Source organism: Diabrotica virgifera, chromosome 6 (assembly GCF_917563875.1).
Source record: "Diabrotica virgifera virgifera chromosome 6, PGI_DIABVI_V3a".
Taxonomy (NCBI): domain Eukaryota; kingdom Metazoa; phylum Arthropoda; class Insecta; order Coleoptera; family Chrysomelidae; genus Diabrotica; species Diabrotica virgifera.
The window spans coordinates 160,970,315-160,985,577 of NC_065448.1; the positions used below are offsets into that span (position 1 = coordinate 160,970,315).

A 15,263-nucleotide genomic window follows, 5' to 3' on the forward strand; every position below is an offset into this window, starting at 1 on the left:
CAAAAATCGAAAGCGGCCATCATGCAGAAGTCATCTGTCATCACTGTCATGAAATTTTTATTACGTCTAAAATTTAAAAAATTCTTAAATTGTAAATTGTAAGTAAGTATTAAAGCCAATATCAAATTATTGACGATAAAATTTTGTATGCACCACGTCAGTAAAGACGCTTTATCGAACTCGTCTGTTATTCGCCTCGCTCGCTAGGCTCGCTCTGCTAATAATATCAGACTCGTTCGATAATGAGTAACTTTACTGACTTGGTACGTAAATAACTATTATTATATTAATTGTATGTTTAGCCCTAAGCCTTCAAGGTCTGTTGAGTTTTGTAAATAAATAAATATTCTGTCGGTTTAATACATTATTAGTTGTGAACTCTTGATTGATTGAAACATTGTATGGAGATTTCTATTAAATGATAGTTCATTTTAGCTTCTGCATACGGTTTCTCCTAAAATGAAACTATTTAAAATAACGCAATAAGTAAATTTTGTTTACTTTCACTTATTTCTGTATTGTGTATTCAAATGAATCTGTAACGGGAAACAGCCCCATTTAAGCCATTATTAAAAGGATCTTTTGTTTTCTCTTATAATCTCCTTTTTATTTGGTACTAACTCCTGCTTTTCTTCTTGTCCAAAATCAATTGCATTGTAACAATTTTAAGTCTGTACGAAATAAGGAATCCAGAATTAGTAATTACTGGTAATAAACTGTGTTAAATAGCTTATACAAAATATTGACATCATCAATTAGACAAAAACTCTTACATTGAAATACATTGAAACTATAATAGGAGACTACCATCAGGAATTTAGAGAGGGAAGATTAACATTAGATGCAAAACATATAGTCACACAGTCAATAATTAAGAAGTGTTACGAATATAATATCGACTTACACATTCTTTTCATAGATTTAAGCAAACGTTTGACAGTTTAATAAGACCCGACCTAATAGAAGACATAAAAAACCTAGATATCCCGATGGAACTCATAAAGCTTACGAAAATGATAATGGAAGGACAGACAGACTGCAGCGATAATAACAGATGACAGCACCTCAAAAAATATTGAAATAGCAACTGGAGTAGGTACGACAGGGCGACTCTCTATCAACGTTATCACTATTTTTTAATGTAATGAAGGAACAATAAGAGCCACCAAAATACAAGGTGCAATTATATTAACTTGTGGCGTACGCTGCGCCGATGACATAGCATTGTTTAGAGGAAGAATGTGCGAAGTTTTACAAGGAAGCATCCAAAAGGGGTTTGGTAATAAATCAAAATAAAACAAAATACCTAATATTCTCAAGAAAAATTACAGTTAATGTGACAAGGTTAAGTATTGGCTAATATGACTTTTAAAAGGTAGGACGCTTTAAATATATTAGGGTCTCAGTTAACGGAACTAATACCAGAAACATAGTAATCAATGAAAGAATGCGGTCAGGAAACAGAACCTACTGAAAATATAACAACTTCCTCAATGATAAGAAGCTTACTCAGAATACCAAAATGAAAATTTACTGGGCAGAAATTAGATCAGTAATCACATATGGTGCTAAAGTAACGTGCTTGTTACAGAACGATGAAGAAAGATTGAAGACCCTATAAAGAAAAATCATTTGGAGAATAGCAGATCCACTAAACTGAGATAATAATGTATTTATAAAATTGATGAACTACGAAGTAAGAGAACTTTTGGAAGGAGAAAACATCGTCAGATTGATCAAGGCACAGACTCAGATGGAAGGGACATATAGAAAGGAGAAATCCATAAGTAGTTATCAAGAAAATCACCAAAAATAGAGGCCAATATCAGCAGACAACGAGGAAGACAGAAAACGAGATGAGAGAACCAAATAACTGTGGGCCTTTAGTAGACGGGGATTGAGAGATGGGAGAATGGACAACCATAAACAAAAACAGGAGCGAATGGAGAGATCCTTTAGAAGGCGCCAAGTTACACAACCAATTGTAAAATCAAAATATTTATGCGGACTGATTCACCGCTACAAATCAATCGTAAGAGCCCAAAGAGGGTGGAAATCACTCCGTTAGGGGTGTATGTAGATGCCATGATGATAAAATACGGTTTAGTAGATTATTAGTTGCGAACTGTCGATTGATTTAAACATTGTATGTACATTCTGCATACGGTTTCTCCCAAAATGAAACTGTTTAAAATACCGCAATAAGTAAATTTTGTTTACTTTCACTTATTTCTGTATTGTTTGTTTGAATGAATATGTAAAGGGAAGCAGCCCCATTTAAATCAATATTAAAGGCAACCTTTGTTTTCCTTTAATAAATGGTATTATAAGTCTGTATGAAACAAAGAATTCAGCAACAGTAAAGTATAAACGGATTTGCAAACCATACGAGATTTTATGTTGAAATTAAATAATCGTTTCAAAGTTAACTTCTTTAAAAATTTATTTTTACAAACAACGTTGAAATAGAATATAATCTAGATGACCTACAAAGTGGATTCAAAAAAGAACACAACACACAAGACCATATATTATAACCACTATACAGTAGGTAATAAAGAAAGCCTTAAAGAAAAGTAAAGAAGTATCCAGAAGTTTTACAGACATGGAAAAAGCATTCGATTCAATCGAAGGGAAATCTTCATAAGAGAGCCTGAAAACAATACAATTAAAGAAGACTTAATAGAAACAGCTAAATGTATATATGTATAAGAAAACAATAAATACGGCAAGTTGAAAAATTCAAGGAGTTAGACAAGGAGGAAGTTTTAACCTAGTGCTTTTTATAAATGTAACAGGGAATATACACTACTCCAAGAAATTAACGCACCACCTTAAAAATGGGTCGTTTTTTATGTGTCGAATTTCCTGTTTGATTTAAGTGATGTTTTTAACATGATATTTTTTTTCCGCTAGTTATTTAACGCTGTTATTTTTGTAACAATATCGCTATATTAATATTGTTGCTAAATAGATAAATTATCAATGTATATTGGGTGTACCAATCAAACTGTGTTTTTTCTCAAAGTTAGCCACACCCTGTGGAAGACTCTAGCATTTATAAAATACTGCAATTAAAACCGAACTATAGCTTTAGGGTAAGAACACAGCAAGTAAGTCGAGGTGGATGTGTAGGTCGCGGTAGATGCCACTAGTTAAGTCGCGGTCGATGTCGACAGCACATAGCAAGGAGGTCACCTGCGCTGTCAGTAGAGCTAGAACCACTATCAAGTGAAGTAGTTTAATGAAATTTGAATGACAAAAAGACTGCTTTTGCGATGTTGTGTCAGTCAAGTTATGATAGTGATGAAATGCCAGCTGTAAATAATCAGATCGTCCTTCATATTTCAAAAATTTACTGAATTTAATTACTTTAGAAATTCAAAAATAAACTAAATACAAAAAAGGGATTATATAAAAAGTATCAACTCAGATAGCGCAGGTAATAACAACTTGGCTTCTAACAACGAATCAATCACAGGAAAGCATCCTTGTAGGCCACGCATTAGACATCCATGTAAAACAAACTCAAAAGCATCGATGTAAAACTCCTGGATGGCATCGCGCTAAACCTCCACCGCGACTTACCTGCTCTGTTCGCTTCCATTCATTACAATGTGTTTGTTTTACATGGATATCGACATCGACCGCGACCGACAGCTACACATCCACCGCGACTCAATTGTTCTGTGCTTACCCTAAGATTTTCTTAATATTCTGTTTTTTGATTCAATCGTTTATGTTGGGTAATTTAACAACTAGCCATGTTTTTCATCAATACTGGGTTTTTGACAAACTTTAAGGGGTAATTGTGCATGAAAAATAAATGACAGATTGCTTGACAAACGTATGTCCCCAAGTGCTTTGTTTCCGAGATACGGTCAATTGAAATGTTTCTTACAAACTGAAGATTTATTTATTGCTCTAAAACTGGTTGATATATGCAAATGAAATTTGGTGGGTTTTAAGAGGTAGTTATTGCGCATTTTTTGACATACAACTAAAAAATTTATATTCACCATTGGCGTGCATCTGGGTAATATGACCCGTTTGCGAATATGTAATCTGTTTTTGCACTAATAATTTTATATTTCTCAAAATTAATTTAAAATACCTTATCTATCAGTTTAAACCATAATTTTACTTGTCTTCGGCAGTGCTTTAAATAATTGATGGATTCGACCGTTACTTGATGGAAGTTCATTTTATCTCACAATAAAACACTGAAAAACGTTTGTTTTTCTATACGTCCACAAAATTTATTACAACTATGTTATTACTACAGCTGTTTCGTCAAAGTGCCTTTCTCAAGTGATATATTTTACACAACAAACATGAGTTCTCCGTATATCATAAACCTACCCATACTGACAACTATACATAATTCATCATCCCATCCTACACAACACAAATTAGCAGCCTACCATAGCATGATACATAGACTGACAGAAATTCCTATGACAAAAAATAACTTCGAGACAGAACTAAATATCATTAGACAAATAGCAGTAAACAATGGCTATAACGAACAAACAGTTAACAACATTTTAAACCAAAAACTCCATAAGAAAGCCTTGAAATTAGTGTATCCACCACCACAGAAAGAACCCAGTACCTTCTGCTCTCTCACATATACTGGCAAAATAACAACAAAAATAGCCAGATACATAAAAAAGAAAGGAATAACACCAGCTTTCAGAACTAACAACAACTTAAGCAAACATATTAAAAACAATAAAAGCCGAAAGAGAAAGCAACTACAGAGTGGTGTGTACAAACTAACTTGTGGTGACTGTCCGAAAACTTACATCGGTCAAACTGGCAGAACTTTTGACAAACGGATAGCAGAACACAAAAGGGCTTTCAGCAATAGAAAAACAGACACTTCTACATACGCACTTCACCTTCTAGATCATAATCATTCTTTCAATGAAGAGTTTCAAATTCTACATATTCAAAATAAAGGCCTTAAGCTATCACTTTTAGAATCAATGGAAATTAATAAATTGAAAAATACAGATATAATTCTGAATGACCAACTCGAGACAAACAGCTCCCCACTCCTCAACCTCTTCAGTTAAAGACTTAAAAAGGCAAACACATTGTAAAATATATCACTTGAGAAAGGCACTTTGCCGAAACAGCTGTAGTAATAACATAGTTGTAATAAATTTTGTGGACGTATAGAATAACAAACGTTTTTCAGTGTTTTATTGTGAGTGCTTTAAATATTGGAAGAATTTGCTATTAACTTTCTCAGTACACCGTACCGTTTAAATAAAAGCTTTCATCCCTAATCCAGAATAGTGGCAAAGTGGTGAAATATACTTAAGCTATAATACTATAAGATTGAATTAATTGTGTAACTTGTGGTTTATTTTTATTACCTACGTGCTGCTGTATGCAGGTCTCCTGGAGAATTTTCCATATGTCCCATCCATGTGGATGATCTCTGCTTCGGTCTTGATCTGTAATCAATTATTAATTTTTCCAAACCATTATTTGATATACATGTCATGTAAATTATAGGTAACAGTTGTTACATATTATGGAAGTGAAACATAGAGTCTACATAAGCGGGAAATATATAAGCGGTTAGTATTTAGAAAAAAAAAACTCAGAATGATATTTTGTCCGCAAAAAGATGAATTGACAAGAGAGTGGAGAAGGCGCCGCAATTCTGAATTGGTGGCTTTGTATGGGACTGAAAACATCGTCAGACATATAAAAATTAACAGGATACGATATGCAGGTCATGTGGTGAGGTCAAAGGAAGACAGGGTATTAAAGACAGTGATTTTTGAGGGACCAGACGGTAGAAGATCAGTAAGCTGTCCTAGAAAATGGAAGGATGGTGTTGAAGCCGATTTATTGGGATACAACAATGGGAAATGAAAGCGCAAGATCGCACAAGATGGAGTATTAAAGTGGATGCGGTGAAAACTCACCTTGACTTATAAAACCAGTCACGAAAGAAAGAAATAAAGAAGCCGTTATTTGATAACCTTTCAAAATGTGCAGATTTAACTTCAGAGCGGAGTTGTACGGAGTTGAGTCGTGGACTCTCACAGACGCCACCTGCAAGAAAATTGAGGCTTTTGAGATGTGGCTTTATCGTCGAATCCTGAAGATATCTTATACCGACCACATTACTAATGAGGGTGTTTTGCTGAGAATGAAAAAAGAAAAAGAGCTGTTAATCAAAATAAAAACAGCCAAAATCGAATACCTCGGTCACATCATGAGGAACAGTGAGAGATATGGACTGCTGCAACTGGTCTTGCAGGGAAAAGTAGAGGTAAAGCGAGGATCAAGAAGGCGAAGGATTTCCTGGCTGAAAAATCTAAGAACGTGGTTCAACACAACCACTACAAATCTTTTCAGAGCAGCAGTGTGCAAAGTGCAGATTGCCATGATGGTCGCCAACATCCGAAACGGATAGGCACTACAAGAAGAAGAAGAAGAACTTCAGAGCCACAATTTTTCATGTGGCATCAGTTTGGCCTTTATTCTTTGGCGTATTTCTTAATTCAGGATTTAATCTCTCAGATAAATTTCCAGGCAAATTAGAAAATACCCAGTATACACTCTGCTGAGACAATATATACATTTAAGTGAAATGAAACTCAAATTGTTAAAACATTTATTTAAAAAAAAAATCACATACATACATCACATTAACATTGATTTGCTTTATTAGCCTATTTATTTTGCTAAAAACAGTTAGAACTAATTATACAAGTAAATTACGTTCAAAAAGTTTACTAATACTTCCAGAAAACTTTGAAGTAATCTATTATAATGTTTATATACACGTATATTTAATCGTAATTTAGAATAATAGGGAACTTGCACATTTTTTTATTAGGTACATAATAATATAATGTTCAGTTTTGTATAAAAATGAGATTTCCAAAATTTCACGCTTCAAAAACTCATAATAACTTAGAAGTACAAATTTAAAGTCTTCTGTATTTTAAAGTAGTTCAAACGACCCGTGACGCCACATAGTTTAACTATATGGTTCCGTTTATGGTTATATTTAGATATATTCTTCTTCTTCTTCTTCTTTAGTTTATTGGCCTCCACCTACTTGGGTGTTTGACCAGCTCGTCGTCGCAGAATAAAGGAAAATATTTATATTCTAATGACATTTATCGTATGTCATTGTAATAATATATACGAGTTTGTTGAGATTGGAGTTTGATATAGTTATTGAAGGAAAGGAAGGAAGGTTTACTGTGGAAAATAAAACCACTTTGTAAAAGTACAAATTTTCTATGAATAGTTCAAACGAGCAAAAACACTTGTAACGTCACATAACTGTATTTTCTACTGACGTATATAATGTCTAATTTAAAATTATATACAATTTTGTTTACTTTGTTGGTTCAGAATGTAAACATATAACCTGGCGACGTCACGACGCGTTTTGGGTTGGCTGGTATAATTTGATTTTCTGATCGTCTTTACGGGCCAAACGAAAGACAAACAAAATTTTTTATCTTTGATACATGTTTTAAATTATGTTCTGTTGTGATTTATAACATTTTCTTCGAATTTAAAATTTTATGCAAGTTTCCTATTACAAAGGAGCCGATTTTTACGAAAGAATTTTATAATGTACTGGTCCATTAGTACCACTAATTCTTATTTTTAACTTTATCATTTTTTTGGAATTATGATGAGTTTGATGTTAATATTCGGAGTAGATCTGATGTAACACCAATACTTACGTTGAGATAGTGTGATTGGTTTTTTAGTGGTTTTTCATCATTCTTTACAATGGAATTACCAACCAGATACTTTAACTATCATGCTTGAGTGTGGATGTTTTTGAAAGACTGCTCACATGTTATGGCTGTTTACAGGGTGAGTCGTTTCTGATGGCCTATCGAAAGTCTTAAGCTGTTCCTGCTAACAAATTATTCTTTTTGTAATAAAAAATAATTCTGGACCCTATACAGTAAAAGGAAGCCAACAATTATATAATTATGATGATATTATTTTTATGAAAGTTGTATTGCACCTTTTGTTAATGAAGTCACTGAACATACTAGTCAATTTCAAATGGTCAATAAAGTAAAAAACAATGCCTAATACACCGTTACAGTCGCAACACATTTTGATATGATGAGAACGAGGCTAAAGACTGTTCTGTATTCAACAATTTTCCTGCAATTAAAGATTTAATAATAGAGCTGAATAATGGAGGCTCGAGTTAAATACCAGTACTTGACTAAAAATTGTTAAAATCTTAAAAACTATGACACAGTTACTCCGTGTACAGAGTAGTTATCAATTATTACAGTAACGATAACCAAAGCAGAAAAATGAGGAGTTCCTTTACTAGATTCTATATAAAAATTTATAAGACATGCAAATTTAGAGAAAAAAAGACGGTAGGAAAAATTAATGAAGCATTGAAAGAATAAAGGTTTTCAACCGATGACTACTATAACCTCTAATTTAAATGAAGTATTCTATATAGTGCGGCAGATTCGTGCAAATATTATAAGAATTATTGTGTATTTAATGATAGAAGCATATAATTTGGACCACATATACTACACATACAAAGGTTCAAAATTAGATATGAGGCCATCTCAGATTTTACCTTTTACAAAAATGGCGGTCATTCAAAATGGCGACAATACATATGTTACTAATAGTACGATAACTTTTGAACGAAAAGTTCGACTTCAACCAAATTTGGTATATGAGTTCTTTTTTTATGTATAAGATCGCGCTCCCGAACAGGAAGAATCGATTTACCTGAAGTTGTGTTTCTCCCGATTTTTTATGTAAAAATATGTTGTTTTTTCTTTAATTCTTTCACCCTGTATATATTGATTTTTCAAAAAGATAATACCGGCATTGAAAAGAGCGTAAAAATATTTTTTTTGGAAATAGTTTAAACTTTTTAGTTATGTTAATTATCATGTAATAAATGCATAACTTGTCTTCACATGTGCGAGGTGTGCGAGGTGTGCGAGGGCAACCTTGCGCTGAATGTGTAAATATTAATTGTATTTTGCTCCTGCATTAAACCCGTTTTTCGCGAAATGCAGAGTAAATCAATTACAGCAAACGCTAAAGTGTGACGTTAAGTGAGTAATCTTCGCGCTGAACGAAAAATAATAAACTAAATATTGAAATTGTGCTCCAAATTGGCAAAAATCAAAGGTAAGCGTAACACATAAACAAATAAAACGTCATCGATATTACGATATTCGAAGTGGATTCTTGTTTGATTGGAACGCGGTGTTGCCAAGTCGACAGGGAAGTCCTGTAAGTAGGGAGGAGCGAAATAGTATATACTGCTCAATATAATTTTATCAAAAAAAAAAAAAAGAAAAAAAGTAAGACGCTACACTGAGAAAGGTTAAGTTTCCGCGGAGATAGTCCGAACGAGACCTTTATCGCAGTAAAACGAACCAGTTGTAATGAGCAGAGAAGATAAAAAATACGAAGAGCTATTATTTCGAACAGAAAGTGACGGTACCACGACAGACGAAAACGACAAGAAGAGAAAAGAGGAAGAATTGGAACGGGCTTTTAACAAAAGTCGAAAAATAAGCAGATCTCCCTCCTACAGAAAGGAGAAAATGGAGGAGAATATACAAAAAATTATGGAAATGATGGCAGGAGTAAGTCTAAAAATCGAGGAACAATCAAGAGAACTTAGCGAGATGCGTAGAGAGCAGAAAGAATATAGAGATGAAATAAGAGAGCTACGCCAGGAGAATGTAACATTAAGAGAAGAAAACACGAAACTAAAACAGGCAGTTTATCAAATAGAAGAACGGCTTGAAAGTTTAGAAAATCAAAAAAGGCGGAAAAATATAATTATACAGGGATTGAACATAGATACAAATGGGCCAGATATCCTAAAACATGCAATGAAAAATTTTATGCAGACAGAATTAAAAGTAGATGTACAAATAGAGAAGGCTCTGAAGTTAGGAGAAAAAGTTTGTCTGGTTGAGCTTGAAAAGGAAGAAGATAAAAGAAAAATCATGCGAAACAAAACCAAATTGAGAAATCGAGAAGAAAGTCTAGTTTATATCAACGATGACCTATCAAAGAACGACAGAATTGTACAGAAACATGTCAGACAAAAAGCGCAAGAACTAAGAAAGGAAGGGAGAAAAGTGAAAGTAGGGTATAAGAAAATATATGCTGATCATGAAATATGGCGCTGGGATGGAATGAACCAAACGTTGGTGGTAGAGACCAAAGCAAAAAACTAAGCAATAGCAATGAAAGGAAACAAATGACGACGAAAAATGCAAAGAATAGGATTACGAACTATGGAAATAAAACAAATCAAGACAGCAATAAAAAAGAAAAGCCGAAAAATGACAAGATACAGTTTGCAACAGGGATAAATAAGAAGGAAACGACGCAGGCAATGGACAAGGCAATAAGTAAAGATAACAAAAAGAATACTAAAGTCAACTTGGGTACATGGAATGTAAGAGGCACATACGAAACAGGAAAACTCAAAGAATTAATTAGAGAAATTAAAAGATATAATGTAGAAATAATAGCTTTACAAGAGACAAAACAATTGGAAACAGAAATAGTAGAAATAGAAGACGTGGTATTTTTCAAAAGCGGGGGAGAAACCAGAAGGTTAGGAACAGGTTTTATAATACAGCGAAAATGGAAGGAAAGAGTAATGGCATTCCAACCAATATCAGATAGACTATGCACAATAAGATTAAAAGGGGACAAACGAAACATAAGTATAATAAATGTACACGCACCGATTGAAGATGCCACAGAAGAAGAAAAAGATGAATTCTACGAGCAATTGGAAAGAGAATATGATAAATTACCAGGGTTTGACATCAAAATAATAATGGGAGACTGCAACGCCAAAGTAGGAAGAGAGAATATATACGAACACATAATAGGGAAATATAGTAAGCATGAGGTGTCGAACGATAATGGCCAAAGAATAATAGGCTTTGCAACAGAAAGGCAAATGGTGATACGAAGCACACAATTACGCCGAAAAGATATATATAAAGGAACGTGGATTTCCCCTGATAAGAAGACAGTAAATCAGATAGACCATATTTTAATAGAGAAGAAGCATGCAAACAATGTAATAAATGTAAAGAGCATGAGAGGAGCGGACTGTAACTCTGACCACTACCTGGTGAGAGCAGAATATAAAATCGAGCATAACATAAAGCGAAACAATAAAACAACAGAAAAAATTGGAAAACAATTTAACATAGGACTACTAAAAGATAACAACACACAGAAGAAGTATGAACAGGGAATAACCAACAGACTAATCAGGGAACAAGAAACGTCAAGCCCAGACAAACAATGGCAAAATATCAAAGAAGCAATCTTGGACACAAGTAAAGCAATCCTAGCGAAAACCAAAAGAAAACACAAAACAAAAGATTGGTATGATGAAGAATGTCAAGAAATAGCAGAAGCAATAAGAAAAGTAAGACTCAAAAATCTCACAAATGACGAAGAAAGCACTAGAGAAGAATACAGAGAATTGAGAAAAATCATAAAAAGAAAATGTAGAAGCAAAAAGAGAAAATACAACGAGAACAAACTGAAAGCAATAGAAGAAAAATTTCAAAAAAAAAAGAAATAAGATCATTCTACCAGGAAGCAAAAAAAATGGAAAGAGGATATCAAAAAAACAACCCATATATGAGAGATGATAAAGGGATGTTGCTAAATGAGCCTGAAAAAATAATGGAAAACTGGCAAAACTATTTCACAGAACTGCTAAATAAGAGCGAAGTACAAAAGGAAACAAACCAAGAAATTGAAGATGATCAGATAGCAATAGAAATACCCACAGAACAAGAAATAAAGAACGAAATAAAGAGCTTGAAAAATAACAAAAGCCCAGGAATAACAGAAATATCGGCCGAAATGATAAAATCAGGAGGGAAAAGAATACAGAAAGAGATATATGATCTAATAAAAAGAATATGGGAAGTAGAAAAAATGCCAGAAGAGTGGACCATAGCAAGAATATGCCCTATACATAAAAAAGGTGATAGAATGCTATGCGAAAACTACAGAGGCATCGCACTATTAGAAATAGTTTACAAAATCTTGGCACAAAGTATAAGTAAAAGGCTAAGTCATTATTCGGAAAAAATACTGGGGGAATACCAGGCAGGTTTTAGAAACAACGGATCAACGACTGACCAAATATTTGCCTTAAAAGAAATACACACTACCTGTTACGAACATAAAACAGTACTATATGCTTTGTTCATAGACTTTAAGCAGGCTTACGACACAGTAAATAGACAGCAGATGTACGAACTGATGAAAGAATTGGGGATACCAAGTAAAATTGTCAGGATGATAAAGATGACGATGGAAAACACAACAAACGAAATAGCTTGGAAAGGGTATACATCCAAAAAGTTTGAAACCAAGGAAGGATTACGACAAGGAGACCCACTATCAACAATGGCATTCAATCTAACATTGGAAGGAATAATCAGGAAAAGCAGAATAAACATGCAAGAAACGATATTTAAAAACGGCCACCAATGCATAGCATTTGCAGATGATCTGACGCTATTAGCAACAGGCAAAAAAGAACTACAAAAGTTAATGAAAAACATAATAAGAGAAGCCAAAAAATTCGGACTTAAAATAAATGAAGAAAAGACAAAGTATATGATAATGGGGGAGATCCAAAAAGAAAAAGAGAATAACATCATAGTACAGTGGAACCCCGATAAGTCGGCCCCCGATAACCCGGAAGTCCGGCTAACCCGGACCGATTTTCATCAGATAAACATTTTGATTTTCAATATTTTGTATTTTTCAATTTAATTGTGGCTTATTTCCAATCAAAATAGTTAATTATCAGACAATCCTTTCAACAATAAAAGTGTATGTAATATAATATTTGAGAGATAATGTGTCTAGACTCTCTGTGTCGTGTACTTATGTGTGTAATTTGAACACGAGATTAAAAATTACTCATAGTACACGCCGCAAAAACAACAGCCAGCTGTCTGCAGTATCTATTCCTTTTTATTTCAAACTGTCAGCATTGTTTAGGAAAGACTATTTAAAAAATTCTTTTATAAACAATGGTCTTTAGTATTGTGTGTCTTGTATTGTTTGGGTTTGGTTTTTTTTTAGAATTGTAATGAGTAGGTAATATGTACTGTGCATATTTATAAAAATATTTCATGTTATTTCAATTCTAACGGAGTTTATCTGTAAGTATACCGTATTTTATTAATTTTTACCATATTCTCCGGCTATCTCGGATTTTCGATAACCCGGATCGGTCGTGGTCCCGATTAATCCGAGTTATCGAGGTTCCACTGTACAAATAGATGGAGAAAAAACATACTCGTTTAAAAGAGCCAAAGAAATTATTTACCTGGGAGCCAAAATAGATGAAAATGGTCATGAAGAAGGGGAGATAAAGGCAAGAATAGCTAAAGGAAATAAAAAATATGGAGCATTACGCACATTATTGAAATCCAAATACGTATCAAGAAAAACAAAAATAAGAATTTATAAGACTGTTATCAGACCAACAGTAACATACGCAAGTGAAACATGGGTGCTCAAAAAGTCAGAAACAGACCTGTTAGAAAGATGGGAGAGAAAAATGCAAAGAGCAATATATGGAGGTGTGAAAATAGAAGGTCAGTGGAGAAGAAGAACCAATAAAGAATTGGAAGAACTATATCAAGAGCCAACGATTACGACGACGATCAAAGCACAGAGAATACGATACTTGGGGCACATAGAGAGAATGGGAAGTAAACGAATGCCAAAAATGGTACTTTCACGAAGACCAATACAAAAGAGGAGGAAAGGCAGGCCAAGGAAAAGATGGAAGGACAGTGTATATGAAGACTTGAAGAAAAGTAACATTGAGAGATGGAAAGAACTAGCATTGGACAGAAGGAGATGGAGAGAGGTTGTGAAGGAGTGTATAAAAAGACTGAAGTGTATTTAAATAAAATTTATAAGTTATGTAAGTTATATTAAGTTATTTACTATATTATTTATGTGATCAGAAATGTAAACATTTTAGCCCTAGGCCTACAAGGCCTGTTGCGCTTAATAAATAAATAAATCTTCACATGTACATATGTGCGGCAGATTCGTGCCAATATTATAAGAATAATTGTTCATTTAATGGTAGAAGCATGTAATTTGGACCACCTATACTACACATACAAAGGTTCAAATTTAAATATGAGGCCATTTCAGATTTTGCTTTTTACAAAAAAGGGGGGCATTCAAAATGACGACTATACATATGTGACTAATAGCACGATAACTTTTGAACGAAAAGTCCGATTTCAACCAAATTTGGTACATAGGTTCTTTTTTTGATGTATAAGATCAAGCTCTTAAACCGCCAGAAACGGTTTACCAGAAGTTGTGTTTTTCCTGATTTTTTTGTTAAAATATGTTGTTTATTTTTTCAATTCTTTTACCTTGTATATATTAATTTTTCAAAAAGTAATACTGGCGTTGGAAAGAGCGCAAAAATATTTTTTAGGAAGTATTTTGAACTTTTTAGTTATATTAATGACCATTTAATAAATGCCAAACCTATCTTCACATGTAAGTACTTATGTGCGGCAGATTAATGCAAATAATAATATAAGAATTATTGTGCATTTAATGGTAGAAGCATATAATTTGTACCACACATACTACACATAAAAAAGATTCAAATTTAGATATGAGACCATCTCAGATTTTGTCTTTTACAAAAATGGCGGGCATTCAAAATTAATCTGCCGCCCATAGGTACATGTGAATATACGTTAAGAATTTATTAAATGGTAATTAACATAACTAAACAGTTGAAAATATTCCCTAAAAAATATTTTCACACTCTTTTCAATGGTGGTATTACCTGTTTGAAAAATTTATATATACAGGGTGAAAGAATTGAAAAACCAACAACAACATATTTTTACATAAAAAAACAGTAAAAACATAACTTCTGGTAAACCCATTCTTCCGGTTCAAGACCCTGATCTTATTCATCAAAAACAGAACCTATGTACCAAGTTTAGTTGAAATCTGATGTCTCGTTTAAAAGTTATCGTGCTATTAGTTACATATATGTATAGTCGCCATTTTGAATTCCCGCCATTTTTGTAAAAGGAATAAAAACTGAGATGGCCTCATATCTAGATTTGAACCTTTATATATATATATATATATATATATATATATATATAGTACATAGTACATGTGGTCTAAAT

The 15,263-nt window shown here is 33.3% G+C and overlaps 1 protein-coding gene across 1 annotated transcript in view; it reads right to left on the reverse strand.

Annotated features, from left to right (window-relative positions):
- Nucleotides 1-6,629: 6,629 nt before the first annotated feature.
- The window catches only part of LOC114335625 (plasma kallikrein), a 133,314-nt gene continuing 124,680 nt past the window's right edge, over nucleotides 6,630-15,263 (reverse strand). Inside the window, exon 7 of the mRNA XM_028285890.2 lies at nucleotides 6,630-7,917. The gene's annotated coding sequence lies outside the window, so the exon portion shown is untranslated. The remainder of the gene's footprint in view (nucleotides 7,918-15,263) is intronic.